Source organism: Phalacrocorax aristotelis, chromosome 16 (assembly GCF_949628215.1).
Source record: "Phalacrocorax aristotelis chromosome 16, bGulAri2.1, whole genome shotgun sequence".
NCBI classification, from domain to species: Eukaryota; Metazoa; Chordata; class Aves; order Suliformes; family Phalacrocoracidae; genus Phalacrocorax; species Phalacrocorax aristotelis.
This window is the reverse complement of record NC_134291.1, coordinates 5,094,849-5,109,140: the sequence shown is the minus strand read 5'-3', so window position 1 is coordinate 5,109,140 and position 14,292 is coordinate 5,094,849. Positions and strand designations below refer to the sequence as shown.

The 14,292-nt window shown below is 47.3% G+C and overlaps 1 long non-coding RNA gene across 1 annotated transcript in view; it reads right to left on the bottom strand.

Annotated features, from left to right (window-relative positions):
* Nucleotides 1-14,292, bottom strand: part of LOC142065163 (uncharacterized) — a 44,138-nt gene that overhangs the window by 17,440 nt on the left and 12,406 nt on the right. The window lies entirely within an intron of this gene.

Below are 14,292 nucleotides of genomic sequence, written 5' to 3'. Positions count from 1 at the left end.
TGAAGCATCTCGTGCAGGAGTTCCGTGAAGGATGTGTTTCATTTGAAAAGATGATCAAATTCAGACAAAGGGATTGTTGAGTTTTTCTAAACATTCAGAAGAAATAGTTAAACAAGATTTGCATTGACATAATCTTTCTAAGCATGAGACACTTAAGAGCACAAATACTTCAGGCTGGCCTAAAATGTAAAATGTGCAGGAAGACATCTATTTTACAGTAATATGATCTTTGTCCTACCCTAGAGCAAAAACCAGGTAAATCCCCCCTTCCTTCATTTGGGGGATAGCTACAGGAAAAGTCTTGTAGGTAGTTACCCATCCTACAGTTTCCATTTTTCCAGCAAGGGACTCTAAGCCATTGCTTGCTGTGAGATGTCTTTCTGGTATCCAAACAAGAGAGAATGAGGATGCAGAATCCAGGCTGATGCTGGGCAGTGGGGCTCCCATGGGACCCCTTTGCCCTGCAGGATCCTGTTCCGCACAAGGTACCACTGTCCAGAGCCCATCAGCATAATGCAAAAAGGATTATGGAGTAGAAGAGGCAGGGCTGCACGCCAGAGGAGCCACTGCCTGACTCTGATGCCAAGACACACAAAAGGTCTGAGCTTTAGCTCTTCACAAGTCCATGACCTAGGTAGTGGGAAGGACAATGCAATGTTCTAGTGGTTTATTGTCTTATAATAGACCTCTTATGTAAAATCAACAGCCACATTATACAGTATTATGTGGATTTTTTGGTTTGCAGCCAAAGGTTTCCTCATTTGAGCACAGTTTCTCTTTCCTGCCCAAAACAAATATGACTCTGACCTTTTTATCCAAACAAATTCTAGCTGTTCTCAACTGACCTTTTCATACTGAAGTCTGACTTTTGCCAAGGGCACGGATTTTATTTCCCCAACTCCATCTGTGCTAGCTGGGGCTCTCTGTGGACTCATGCCAGTGCCTCCAACATTGACTTTTACCCCTCTGACCCTTCCCCTCCGTAGAGAGGTTCTTCTTCCACAAGGTGCAGTCAGATGCTGGCACGCTCCAGGCCAGTCGTTCAGGACATTCACTTGTTGACACACCACACGTTTTCCTTGTCGCTGTCATTCTTCCTAACGTTTTTTTTTAGCTGAAGTCTTGTCAATTGTGCAACACAGAAGACATCTGAGTTTCAGAAGGAAACATGACTCCGGGTAGTACAAGCCCAGCAACTCACAACTTCATTATTCCCCAAGACTGCTTACCAAGCAGGGACCGAACAAATGAAATTGGAGAACAAACTGAAGCCTTTCCAATTTTCATTACTGCTCTAGAAATAGACAAAGACGTACAACCCTCTTTACTACTTTCTTTTCCTCTATTAATATGGCAATAGATCCATTATCCAGATGCACGTGTGTGAATGCACAAACAGGAGAGGAGTTTTGTCTTAAGGGAACTAAAGGGAGGAAGCATGGGCAATCGACTCAATATCTGGCTCTGGGGGTTCCTTGAGCCAGGGAAGCCCAAGATAGAGCAGAGTGGCCTGTCAGGTCCCAGCAGCTCTTGTGAGCAAGGCTGACAAGGCTTGGGCAATGCCAGGAGCCGCCATGGGAGATTTAAATGGCCCTAGGAAGCATGAGCAACCAGGAGTGTAGCAAACAGGGCATGGCACATCAGCCAGGGCGTGGCATGGGAGTTTGCACAGCAGTCTGTGCGAAAGGGTACTACACCCTGCTCGTAGGCCCACAGCCCAGGGAAGTGCTCTAGGTCTCTGCGAAAACAGTGGGTACTCACCTCAGAGCTAAAACCAGTGTTCCTATGGAGAAAGCCCCAGGGGTGTCTGATGCATCCACCCAGACAGAGCTGGTAAGGAAGGAGGCTTCAGTACAGGTGGTAGGTTGCAGGAAGTGCCCTGCCTTCTCCTGGTGAAAAGGTAAGTATGTGCACAGGGTGATGATCTGCTGGGTCAGGTGGCCAAGTTGCAGGAAACAGTTAAAGGGCTGGGCAGTATTAGTGGAGCCAGGGCAGAGATAGATAAGTGGTTTCAGAACCACGTTCCTGTAGCGGACACCACTGAGAGTGAGGTGCCTTGGACATTGGTGACCTACAAAAGCAGGGCTCTGCTTCAGTCTCCACCCTCCAGTATCACTACCAACAACATATATGAAGCTTTAACAGCTGTAGACACTCACAAGCAAGGGGCAACAGTACCAGCAGCACAGAGTGGATATCATAAAAAGAAGAGACAAGTGCTTGTAGTGGGTGACTCTGCTCAAAGGCACCGAGGCGCCCATCTGCTGACCTGACAAGGAGTCACGAGAGGTTTGCTCCCTTCCAGGAGCTAAGATTCAAGACATTGTTGAGAGGTGCCACAACTTGTCAAAAGCACAGATTACTATCTGCTGTTACTCTTCCATGTGGGCACAAATGATGCTATAAGCCAGAGCCTGGGCAGAACCAAGGAAGACTATAAAGCCCTGGGGGAAGCAAGTGAAAAATATTGGTGCCTAAGTCATCTTCTCTATTTTATCAGTTGGAGAAAAATGGGCAGTGAATAACAGACAAATAATGCAAATCAACTCTTGGCTACGTGGCTGGTGCTCTCGCAAAGGTTTCGGCTTTTATGAGAATGGGACTTTCCCCAGGAACCATAGCCTGTTAGGGAGGGATGGAATCCACCTGGCAAGGGAATCTTTGGCAGCAGGCTGGCCACCTTGGTGAGGCAGGCTTTAAAGGGAGGGCTCGGGGGCAGGGGCCAAAGCGGCAATGCTAACGCCATCACATCCAATGGGGGAATAAGCCAGGGCAGCCAGAGCAGTGGCAAAGGTGCCTTAGGTGCCTCATGAGATGACAATCAGAAGACCAACCACCTCAAGGGTGTGTATGGCTACAGAGGGTCCTCATGCACCCCTCCAGGGAAACCTGTGTGCTCAAGTACCTCTCTGAAATGCCTGTACACCAACGCACGCAGCATGGGGAATAAACAAGAGAAACTAGAGATCTGCATGTGGTTGCAGGGCCGCGATCTCATTGCAATTACAGAGACATGGTGGGATAGCTCGCTTGACTGGAATGCTGTCATGGATAGCTACATGCTTTTTAGGAAAGTCAGGCCAACAAGGTGAGGTGGGGGAGCTCTTTATGTGAGGGAGCCACTGGAACGTATCGAGCTCTGCCTAGGGGCGGAGGAAGAACAAGTTGAGAGCTTATGGGTGAAATTCAAGGGGGACGCAAATACAGGTGACACTGTTGTGGGCAACTGCTATAGGCCACCTGATGGGGAAGGGGAAGTTGATGAGGCCTTCTACAGACAGCTGGAAGTAGCCTCACAATCTCAGGCCCTGGTTCTCATGCAGGACTTCAACCACCCTGATATTTGCTGGAAAAGCAACACGGTGAGGTGTGCGCAATCCAGGAGGTTCCTGCAGAACATCAAGGATAACTTTTTGACACAGGTGGTGGAGAAGCCAGTAAGGCAAGATGTGCTGCTGGACCTTATACTAACAAGCAAAGAAGGTCTAGTTGAGGATGTGAGGGTTGGGGGTAGCCTTGGCAGCAGGGGGTTGGACAAGGTGATCTCCAGAGGTCCCTTCCAACCCCCACCATTCTCTGATTCTGTGACCATCACAGCAGTGAGCTCCCACTCAACTATCAACCCTTCAAGACAGAGACATCAGGATTATGGTACATATGCCAAAAGTGTAGCTCAGTGCTACCTGCAGTTATAAAGTGGAACAGAACATCAGGAACTATTAGGAAGGAAATACAGAACAAAATAATAAAACCCACAGTGTATCCACATCTGTGTGCATATTAGCTCATGGTCCAAAAGGATGAAACAGAACTTGAAAAGATGCAAACGTGGACTGTAGGAGGAACGTCCCAGAAAAGCAACAAAGATCTGCAAGAGACGTCCATGAAGCCTGAGAAACGAAACAAGGAATGTTACCTCCCCTGTCCCTGCAGGCCAAGAAAGTAGGCTTCACAAAAACCATTGCTGTGCTGCATGCTTAAAACAACCAAGAGAAGAGCCCTTTGCTACAGCACAAAGTGCCAGCCCAGAAACTATTACTACTTTTGGGATTAGGTAGCTCTATCGAAGAAAGGTGCAGCAACGGAGGCTCTTAAACACTACAGCTTCAATGTGAATGGAGGCTCAGGGAGTCTCCAACTGCCACCTGCTAAGAAGGTACAAATCAGAGGTAGGCTGGCTGCCAAGGCACTCAGAGATAACCTCTCCTATAGATGGGATGCTGGGATCCAGCCCAAGCCAGCAGAGCTGGTCTGGTCTTGCCAGGTGCCAAGTCAAGGTGTTCTTTGTCTCTGAAGTAAACAGAGCTATACATGGGCTTAGAGTTTTAACTTCATTCCTTTCTCTGATCAGAAGAGCATGGGGGGAAAAGTGGATGAAATGGCTGAAGCAGCAGGGACTGAATCCAAACAGCCCCAAGGTTTTGAAGGATTAGGCGTGGAAGGGAATGGGGTTAGACAAAAGGCACTGAACTCAGATTTTCCATAAACAAACACGCACACAAATAATTATACTATTTAGTACACATAATTAAACATACTTGCAAAACATCCAAACTACATGTGGAGTTTATTTAGTCCAACACGAAGTTCATTCAAATCTAGAAGCCAATGAAATTCGCACCACAGAACTGCAGCAAAACACTGGCAACATAAATATTCAGTCAGGAGTTACACCAGGACCCCAAACCCCACATTTCCTTTAGGTTTGTTCCCTAAAAAGGTCTGTGCTTTTATAACAGACCATGCTCAGTTCTCCTGAGGGCTTCTTTGGACTCCAAAAGGACCATCTCAAAAGGCTGAGAGACCTGCATTTGTTCATTCTGGAGAAGACTGAGGGGGATCTTATAAATGTTTATAAATATCTGAAGGGCGGGTGTCAGGGGGATGGGGCCGGGCTCTTTCCAGCGGTGCCCAACGCCAGGCCAAGGGGCCACGGGCACAAGCTGGAACACGGGAAGTTCCACCTGAACATGAGGCCAAACCCCTTCCCTGTGCGGGTGCCAGAGCAGGGGCACAGGCTGCCCAGGGAGGCTGTGGGGTCCCTTCCCTGGAGACATTCACCCCCCGCCTGGACGCGGCCCTGTGCCCCTGCTCTGGGGGTGCCTGCTCCAGCAGGGGTGGGATGGGGTGAGCTCCAGAGGGCCCATCCAACCCCCACCATTCTGCGATCCCTTCCACTCACACATCTCTAATTTGCTGCAGATGTTACCCAGATAAGATCTGTTTTTCCATGGAAGCTTCCAAAAAAAAAGAAAGATCCAGGAAATAATTTCATAACAAAATACCATCCTTCTCTATGCTTAATACTTCCATACTCCATCCAGGAATAAACAGCACTTTTTCTCACCGGTTTGTGACCTACTGTCCCTTGCAAAGGTAAATGAACTCATGAAGACCTGGAGGGATGTATAGTAGCACCAAACACTGCCTTCAGGAGATCACAAAATAATCCCTTTACAGTTCCTGAGAACAAATCTAGATATGAGGAGCACAAATTGGAGGACTTTCAGTTGCAAAGAATTAAAGCCCCCGGGTTGGAAAGCACTCAGTCTCAGCTGTCAGTCTGGCTCCCCGGACACCGCTTCTCAAGCAGGTTACGTGTGAAAACACCTATTTTTGCAACACTCAGTTAGGGACCTTCCTTCCTGCAGTCCTGCTAGCATCTCTTCTTCGAGGACAACCCCTGCAGAAGCTGACAGACTCACATTTAGGGCCCAACCAAGTCTAGACCTGCCACAGGCATAAAAGACAATAAATGTTCATAGGGCCTAGTCGTTGCGACAGATAAATATAATTGTATTATTTTTCTGAAAGATTTCCATCATTAATGTAGGGTTGGAGGAGAAAAAAAACCCAACCACAAACCCCAAAAAAGCTCCGACTACAGAAGGACCAAGCAACGTCAGGCAAGTAAATTCATCACAGAGAGCTCCCTCCCTTCCAAAGGGAACCAAGCGGCTTGTGGTTCTAGCAAGAAAACAGAAATCCTATAATAAATCAAGCAGCTACAATAACAAAGTGCTCTGTTTCAACTCAGATGCGAGCTGATGAGGAGCTCTAGAGAGCAGTCTGCTGCCTGACTTCATCCTGTGGCTGAATTCATTTAACAGACTATATAAAGCTTATTATTTCAGTTCACTTAATAATAAAAGCAGAGAGAAACCCAACATTTTGACATAGTAAAATAGCAAACATTTTTTGATCTGATAAGGGCTCCAAAATTACATGAGACACTGACATGAATCTCTGATGCACAGGTGCCTCTGTTCTATTACTTCATGAGTCATACATTTCCCATGGAAAGCCAGGAGCAAAGTATTGACCCTCCCCCCACTGCAGCTCCAGGGGGAGAAACTAGGGTGAAAGCTGCAGGCAGGAGTCTCCCACAGCTCGATCCTGTAGATAAGAAGAATGAAGGGAAGAAGTTGATTGTACAAGATGAAGCGCCTGTGACAGCCGAGGGAGAAGCCACAGGCTGCACAACGCAGAGATGAATTTCAGATTTATCTCACATGTGTTTAGGGTATTTGCTACAACTCCATCTCCAGTCTTTTCAAACACACAGTTACTTAAGCTTCCATTTCCTTCCTCTACTGTTCTAGATCCTGTGAAGATAGCAGTTGTATGGCAGATATTATTCTCAGAGAGTCCAAAGCGATCCAAAGTTATTCATACCAGTGGAGAGAAGTTCCATCATTCAACGTTTTCCACTTCAAGATATTGCACAATTGTTGTTTATTATTTTAAAATGTGTTGTGTTTATGACCATCATACCAAATATTTTGGAAGGAGGAGCAGATTGCACAAATTTTTTTTTAAAGAGAAAAATCTCATTTACAACCCTAATGCACCAAAGCTTTTTAAATCTGAAGAGGCGCTGTCTAAAAACAATTCCCAGTCCGGGCGCCTCTGCCCCAAATCTCCTGCAGCAATTACAGCAGACCTGGAAAATTTCAGCAGCTCAACTCCCTACACGTGCCAGAGCCCTGGCAGGGTCCTGGCCTGGTGTCGCAGCATGTCTCGCTGTCACACAGGAGGGAGGCTGAGCCTGGGGCCTTGCAAGTCACAGCCCCTGCGTGGGCCACAGTGTGAGGATAGCAAAGACAGGGTTGCTCCAAGAAGCCCTGGGGAAACAGCTGTACCAACAGACCTCAGCACATCAGGCAAACAAGAAACATGATGGGCGCTTTTGAAAATATTATGGATCTTTACCTGCCTCTGCCTCATTGACAGGCTACAGAGGATCACAGGGTTGTATCACATCTGTCACCAATTCCCCTCTGGGAAAGTGGATCAATGGTTGGGACCCCTCCCTATGCACTCAGAAGGATGCTGCTGGGAGGTGCACACAGCCCTGCTGCACAAGTGATGGGAATTTCCACCCCAGCTCCTGTATCTTACAAATCATCTCTCTGCTCCAACTGAGCCGAAAGACTCCTGCAAACAGCGTGGGCCGGCGGGTGCAATGGCAGAGCTGCTGGGCACCCCTCTGTCCTGCAAACCCATGCCTGGGTACTCTGCTGTCTTGCACAGATCGCTTACTCAGTCACAGGCCCTTTTGCAGGGGGTCAGGACATTTTCTTGGCAGCCCCTGGGGATACACGTAAATTCAGACATTACAAAATTTTTCTCAACTCGAACCATCTGCAGCCTTAATGCCTTCAGAGGTCAAACACTGCAGCCTATGGCTCAATAGGCATCTCAGAAACAACACTTTTTCTGAGAACCAATCAGTACCAAAAGGCATCATTAGCACTAATGTGGTGCAGGCACTCATTTCAGGCTGTGTTTTAAATCCAGCAGACTTTGCAGATGCCTGTAGCAGTCTGCAGTGTTTGGGTATCCTCATCCCCAGCCAGACCACAGGAGTGATCTGGCACCAGCCACCGGCCACAAATCAGATTTACCCTGATGATTGCATAAAAGCATGTGAATGAGGGAAAAGTAAAGGCAGAGCAGATAACACTATCTAGCAAATAAACAAACAAGGATTACATTTAGCTGTTACAGCTTCCTTGGATGATTTATTTCTTTTAGCTGGAGCAAAATTAAATAGGTAAAAGACTGTTTCCTGCAGATCAAGGTAATATACTTAATAAAAACCAACATTAACTTTCCACAAGAGCCTAGGGTGTCTGTACAATGCCTGACATTCACAGAAAGAGCCTGTAAATTGATTGTTTTGGAGAAAAGAAAGGCAAAGCTTGTGTTTTCCTTCCCAGCGAGCAAATGCCTTTCTCGCAGACAGAAGTTTTTTTAACCTAAATAGAAGCAGCAACACTTCAAAAGCTGGGAAGCCAGTTATCTCCCCTTTCAGCAGTCTTTCAGCTAAAACCTCTCCCCTCTGAGTTGCTGGAGCTGCTAACCAAGCCCATCGAGACAGGACCATTTCTTGTCCTTGCAAAGACACCCCAGAGACCAAGGTATCTCCGCTAAGAATCATATCACCCATCTATACTAGAGCCAAACACCTAACTCGGGTACATCAGGAACAAAGCTGTGGCTTTGGACTTCAGCCCTTGCTAGCCACTCCCAACCCTCCCACCCCATTTTTTCCACTCCCCAAGGCATGAGTATTGCTCCAGCCCACACCAACCACATCCAGCTCCTTCCCAAAGTCAGGCAGCATCTCCGAGGCCACAAACCATTTATTCCACTGGTATTGCTGCTGGAGAGCTTTAGACCGTCTTTCTGAAAAACTCAAGGGGTTGTGCCAGCCTAGTCCTCCCACATGCAGATAATGGACTTACATTTTCAGTGTTAAATATTTAAGACACACACTGTGCTGGAAAACAGGCGTAGCAGCCGTGTCAACACCAATCCAACCACTCCTGTAGCTACTGACGTTTTCTGCAGTTTCTAGTGTAGAGAGTCTTAGGAGTAGGGCTGGGTAAGGTGTAAGAGCATTTATAGATGAAACCACCTGGAACACAAGACAGTTTTTATTTCTTTTCCACAAATGTGCTTGCAAGGGATTAATTTCTTTATTCTTTTTTCAAAAGGGCCCAAAATGTGAAAAAGGATTGCGGTGAAATGGTGCTTGCATACAGGCATCTAGGGGAAAGCTCCTGCCTGGTCTCTGTGTTGCAGTAGCAGTCCCAGTCTTGGCACAGGATCACATTATATTCAGCACTGTGCAAATACAGAAAACAAAAGACTGTCTGAAGTAATTTTTAATCTTAGCAGTCCTGAAATCACTACAACTTATTTAAAACAAAGCAAAAGCAGTAGGAAGGAACCAACTCTAACTGAGCCAGATTAACACCAAGCTTCCCTTCAGTGACAGGTATCTGCTGCAAAACTACCTGAAGGCTCTCCTCTTTGTTCATGGTCAACCTCACAGCCCCACCTCGTCCTGCAATAGGTCTGTGCCTGCCTTAGCACTCAGCATTTGATAAACGCTGTACTGTGCACAGAGGAGAAACGTCGCTCAGCTTGGACTCTCACTCCTTACCAGGGGTGGCATGGAGAGCAGTAATGTGTTCCCCAATTTGCGTACAAGTGGATTTCCTTCCTCCAGGTGCCGGTTTGCAGCATTTCTGCCCCAGTCTTGCATTCCTGTGAAGTGTTTGCCGCCCTGTTTTGTGGAGCCCAGAGGGTTATGTACTCCTCCTGCTCCAAGCTGGGTGCAGCGTGGCAGCCCGCAGGAGGCTGAGCCACAGCATCCCTGGGTCCATGCAATTCAAACTCCAGCAAGCAACTTGGCTCAGCAACGTTTTTGCCTTCCATGCCCTCAGCCTGAGGTATAAAAAGGAAATAAGAGCCTTCCTTCCTCTGGAGGAGATGCAGCTTGGCTTGAGGATGAAAACAAGGTGCTTGGCGTTGTTACTTTCACACGCAAACAGCGTACACAAGGATATTAATTCCCTGAGGCAACGAACAGTCGGTCTGTTCCATGTAGCAATCCAGTATCTGCTCCAAATCCACTGGCAGACGTGCTTACGGGGTGCTGCTAGAGGGGTGATGCTGTAGGAAAGGCCCTAATCTCTTTTTGAAGCTTCGTTTCTGCTCTGCTTGTGGTTGGCCTGGCAAGAGAATAAGAAAAATAAAGAAGTATTAAAAGTATTAAATGCACTGATTGTTCTAGTGAAAATATTCAGGAGAATAAATCCATTCAGCTTTACACAAATCATTCATCTCCTATTGCAGAGGATGACTGACAAGGTTAAACTTTATTGAATGTTTCATCAAAATTAAAACCCCGTTTGCAGGCGAGCACAGGAGATCCGCAAGATTCACTGATCAGGTCACTGCTGTAGCCCAAAGGCATGACCTCAGCCTGCGTTCTCTTTAGCGGTGCCCGTGTCAGCCAGCCTCCTTCCCAGAGCAGGGATCCCACAGACAGGGACACATGTTCTCCAACCTCCTCCTGCTTGTCACTGGGCCCTGGATGCACCTCTGCACCCTGGGGCTGGTCCCAGACAGGACACCAAGCCACTGATCCTAACACAGGGACACAGGACAGGGCATTCGAAGGAGCTAATGGGAACCAAGCAAAGATTAAAAAAAATTATATATATATGCGCAGATATTAATCCATTATTTGAGCTGATGAAAGTCCATATCAGCTCAACTCCCACAAAACTGATCTACCAGACCAGGCAATAGCTGCCCAGGGATTGTGCTCCCTTTGCTTTACACACAGAAGCAGCAGCTTTCCTGGGCAAGCACGTCTGCCAGTGGATTTGGAGCAGATACTGGATTGCTACATGGAAAATGAAAGAAAAAACAGATTAACACTGAGCTATTAATCTGAGTTGGACCCAGTGATTGGAATAGAAATAGTCCTCATCTGGCCTGACACTTCTGCCTCTCATTGCAGAACAGGACTGGGATTTTGCATCCTCTTCTGGAGCAGTTTGGGATTAAAAAAAATAAAGCTCCTGTGCCAGTTCCAGCATCAGCCACTTGATGGCCACCCTGCTTCACTAAAGAGCAGCACTGAGGCACTGGGGACAGAATGAGGCCCCAGGGCTGGGGGCCTGCCAAGGACCCCCGGGCTCGCAAGCAGGGAGAAAGGGGCCCCCAAACAGCCCCGAGGCAGAGCCTAGCAACTGCTTCGCTTTGCTCACCCTCACCTGGGGCTCCTCAGGGACCACCATGCAGCACAGCCCCCCCCAGCTCCCCTTGGTACAGATCACACACCCCTCACTCTTCAAGGTCTGCTACAGCACTGGAAGCAGAGGTGAGCACAGCAAACACTGAGGAACGACCTCGGAGCACTAGGCATGCTCTGCCAAGCCCTGGCTCGATGCCCAAGGTCCTGCCTTGTTAAGGCTCATACGCAAGTGCTGCAGAAATCCCAAGCAAGAAAGTAACCTCGCAGCTCTTTTCCACGTTACTAAGAACACGCGGGTTTGTTCTGGAGACTGCACCAGAAATAGAGGAATAACAGGTCTGCAAAGGCCAGTCATCAGGTCAAAACTCTGCTTTTCCCTCACCCAAAGACTACCACAGGAGAGAACACCCCCATGGTCCGCTCACACTGCCATGGTCAACCCAAGGTGTTTTTAAAGTCAGCATGTTTACAAGAACCACCTGAGCTCCAGGTCCCTGCTCTGATCAAGTAGGTAACATAGCCAGGAGGCTCAGGGGAGGAACTTCTTAAACCAGCTGTTAACCTTCCTGATATTTCCCATTTTATCTGGCATTGTTTCTTTCTGGGCCCATTCCTGTGGATATGGTTCTGAGCAGGTGAATACACTGAGGACAACGTGCTCTAAGGCTGTAATACACGGGCACTAGAAACATGGGAGCATTAAATACCAACCGGTGTCTGGATGCTCAGCTTCAGGCCAGTTTGATCTCCAGAATGAAAGAGCCTGTAGTGCTCCTGCCTCTGTGGTTGGAGAGGAGCCCAACAGTCAGGCACATCTGTACAACACTGAACCACTGCCCGAATGACGTTTTATTTCCACAGACTAACCCTGACAAGTCATTGGATTGCATCAAAGCAACTCCTCACACTAGGCTTGTCAGGGTGCATTGGCATCAGTGGCTCACGCACAGCTTCCTGCTGACACCAAGGAGGGCTGGCATCAGCAGCAAAACACGGGAGTAACGCGGCCAGCCCGTATAGAGTCGGATACGCCACTGCCCAGGTCTTCCAGCACTGTTTGGGGATGCCCATCAGTTCTGGATACAGCCAATGCTCTGGTCAGTCCCCAATGGATACTGCAATTAGATGCAGAGGAACTGCCCATGTAGGTAGGTTCCTCCCAGGCAGATAGGAGAAAACAAAACAAAAAACCAAAACCAAAGCAAATTAAATGGAAAAGACCAGGTGCATTTTTAAAGAGCTCTCTCTTCTGAACTTCCTGGCTTACAAGAGCCATAGGAGCAAAGCTCTGCCCTCATGGTTTGTTTTGCTCGAATTTCCTCAGAGGATCAAGACTCTGGAAAGAGTCTCCTCAGTCAAGATTGCTCCACCACCTCTCTTCTGGACCGAGAGCAAAATTACTATTAACAAAAGTCACGAGTTTAAAAGATGTTCTAAGAAGCCAATGAGGAGGGAAGCAAACAGCTTTTTCCTTGCCCAGCTCATTCCCCATCTTTGTGATCTCACACTGAACAAGCTCCCCAAGTGACCTACCTAGAAAGCAAAGCACAGATCCTTCACACAGGCTGCCTAAAAAGTAGGTGAGCCGACACTGAGTTCAGTTAACACTTTTCAGAAGTGCTGAGGTCATTCCAGTTGATCACAAGCTCAGCGAGGCACCCGCAGCACTCACATAGAAAGGTAACAGCCAAGCTCCATTGTCAGGCTCTTTTCTGAAAATCTTACTACAGGCAGGAAAGAAGAACTTCTTTAGGAAGACAGTCAGATTTAATGAGTTTGGATACTTATTAGCAGTGACATCAACCGCATCATCAACTACTGCTCCATAGCGCAAGGCCAGATTGGGCTGTATGGCTGATTTCCTCTGCGGGAGGACGGGCAGTGTTGCTCATGGTACCCCTGCATAAGAACAGTAGAAGCACATGCAAAAATTCAGGGGTCAGAAAATCCAGGCACACACATTTCAGGAGCTCATCCCAGAGGATGGGGAGCACTTACAGGGAAAGATATCATTACTGCTAGTACTACTAATAGCAGCTTTACTAAACCTATACAAAGCAATTACTGTTTGAGTTGAAAAATAATGAACTAGATAAGCCATTTACAGGGTGCCTGCAAAATAAAGAGGGGGGAAGTGCCTGTTTAAAACCCTGTCAACTGTGACTGGTCTTTCAACCCAGCTGCAGGAGTTCAGATAACTCAGCACTTAATTTTTGTAACATCCATTCAACCCAGGTGAGATCAGTCATTATATATGACACCAGGTGCCACTTCACATACAAGCACTCGTAGATGTTCCTGAACAAGGCTCTGCTGAGACACCAAACCCTTGTTTTCCCTGTGCTTGCAGTCATGTGAACTGGAACAGTGAAGCTTTCTTCCTACTAACCGTCTTCCAGGGGAGAACGGTGACAGGAAGACTGTGAAAATCAGGAGGTTTCTCCTTTTCACACTGCTTGTTCCCCACTAGTCCAAGGGCTCATCCTTAAAGGGAATTTTAATACAGCCAAACATAATGCAAATACATGCAACAACTGAAACCAGCAGAACAATTAAATCATCCATAAGCCCCAACACCTGTAGCTATTCACCTTTCTTCCTCACCCAAGTGACAACCATGGTGCAGCAAACCGAAGGCTTCTCCTCCCCTTGGCGGGAGCTGCAGGGCAAACCCTCAGCCTGTGGGGACTGATGAGGCTCTGCACTGAAGCAACCCCTGGCGCCTGCAGCAGCCTTCAGTCAGGTGCACAGTATTTAATTGGTTTGATGGGATTTTCTGGACTGCTAATCACCACAAGGTAATTAAAAACCTGTGCATCATGTCGAGTGCTGCAGCACATTAGAGATGTTAAACTCCTGAGAGCTCCTTTAACAGAAACAGTTGTTCCCCTTGTTTGTCTGTGCAACACCCAGAGAGGAGGTGTCTGCAGGTGGGTGAACCAGAGGACACACAGAGTGAGTGCCCACAACAGCACCCTGAGGAGGAAAGATGAGTCATACACATTATGAAAAATAACCACAGTTCATGAAAATAAAGATTTAAAAGCCATGAATTTTGGAAGGGACAGAAATTCTCATTCTTACAAGCAAAGGCTGTCTCACTATAAAGAAGAATAAAGAAAAAAAAAAAAGGAAAAAATGCAGTTTTGCTTCACAGTTTGAGTTTATTAACTACCCACTAAATGGTTTGTGGTTTCCAAGATTCTTATGGCTTCAGGAATGGTTTCTCAGGA